Source organism: Lipotes vexillifer, unplaced genomic scaffold (assembly GCF_000442215.2).
Source record: "Lipotes vexillifer unplaced genomic scaffold, Lipotes_vexillifer_v1.1 scaffold972, whole genome shotgun sequence".
Taxonomy (NCBI): domain Eukaryota; kingdom Metazoa; phylum Chordata; class Mammalia; order Artiodactyla; family Lipotidae; genus Lipotes; species Lipotes vexillifer.
Window position 1 is genome coordinate 32,271 of NW_006769413.1, and position 1,031 is coordinate 33,301.

General features: G+C 41.3%; 1 protein-coding gene across 1 annotated transcript in view; it reads right to left on the minus strand.

Annotated features, from left to right (window-relative positions):
• The window catches only part of CORO2B (coronin 2B), a 74,275-nt gene that overhangs the window by 960 nt on the left and 72,284 nt on the right, over window positions 1-1,031 (minus strand). The gene's annotated exons all lie outside the window — the stretch shown is intronic.

The following is a 1,031-nucleotide window of genomic DNA, read 5'->3' on the forward strand; positions in this document are numbered from 1 at the left end:
CCTGCTGACAGGGGACTAGCACAGCGCACCAAAGTCTGCACCAGCCATCGCTGGAGTGGCCATGAGCAAAGCGTGGGAATCTGACAGACCCTCGCTTTGGTGGCTCCCTGGATTAACCAGCCTCTCCATTTCTTCCATAAAACAGACTGACTGACGCCCGCAAAACACAGCCTGCACAGGCTCCTGGAGGACCCCACACACTTGAGCTGAAAGTTACCAATAAGCAGTCGTGTTGGTCCTCAAACTGCCTACTGTGAGTTGCATCTGTTTTTGTATAATGATTGCACAGTTTAATCAAATATGACATAAACTGATGAAATAGGAATACAAGAAGAGAGTTGCTGTGTCCATAAAAACTAAGCTGAATGCATTCGAGAATCTTGAAGAAGGGGGTGCTAAGAAAGTTGTTACTGAATTAGGTGTGGATGATATACACATAAAAGATTGGGGACTATTCTATATCTTGATTGTATGGTAGTGGTCACACAGCTGTAGGCATATGTCAAAACTCATGGAAGTGTACACTACAAAGGATGAATTTTACTGTAGGTCAATTACACCTCAATAAACCTGTCTTAAAAAAACCCCCGGGGGACTTCCCTGGTGGTCCAGTGGCTAAGACTCCACACTCCCAATGCAGGGGGCATGGGTTCAATCCCTGGTCAGGGAACTAGATCCCACACACCACAACTAAGAGTTCGCATGCCGCAACGAAGATCCCACATGCCATAACTAAGACCCAGAGCAGCCAAATAAATAAATAAATATTAGGAAAAAAAAAAAAAACTGGGGAAAACTTTGAAAAAACAAGGGCTTTGTTTTCAGATTGATTTTAAGTTCCACTTAAAAGAAACTGAAACTGGAAACTGGAGTTAAAGTGTGATTTATCTGACAAAGACATAGCAGATCCCAACTGGGACATCCTCAAAGAAAAGGTCTTGGTCCTACATCAAAACGTGTGGAATGAATGTATATGTTTTACATTTAAATGAAAATAAATTGTTTAAAAAAAAATATATATATACATATAT